Source organism: Mastomys coucha, unplaced genomic scaffold, assembly GCF_008632895.1.
Source record: "Mastomys coucha isolate ucsf_1 unplaced genomic scaffold, UCSF_Mcou_1 pScaffold22, whole genome shotgun sequence".
Lineage (NCBI taxonomy): Eukaryota > Metazoa > Chordata > Mammalia > Rodentia > Muridae > Mastomys > Mastomys coucha.
In genome coordinates, this window is record NW_022196905.1 from 128,134,836 (window position 1) to 128,135,150 (window position 315).

Here is a 315-nt window from a genome sequence, read left to right on the forward strand (position 1 = left end):
CTGCCTGCCTGCCTGGTGGCATGCTCCCTGCCATGATGATCACAGACTCTAACCTTTATAGGATGGTGCTTTTCACAGCCATTGAGAAGTAACTTAGACATTATTCAGACTGTAATACTGGGAGTATTGCAAATGAAACAGCCACAAAGAAAGGACAGACACCATGTGACTCTAGTCCATAGCGGGCCTAGAGGACTCAAATCCAGAGACAAAAGTAGAATGGCTGGGAAGTGGGAGCAGAGGGAAGAGGCTGACAAAAGGAATAACACTCAGGTAGCTTTTAATACCATCAGCAGGCAGAGGCAGATCAGATCT

At 46.7% G+C, this 315-nt stretch overlaps 1 protein-coding gene across 1 annotated transcript in view; it reads right to left on the minus strand.

Moving 5' to 3' along the window:
- Positions 1–315, minus strand: part of Gtf2i (general transcription factor IIi) — a 61,336-nt gene that overhangs the window by 60,265 nt on the left and 756 nt on the right. The window lies entirely within an intron of this gene.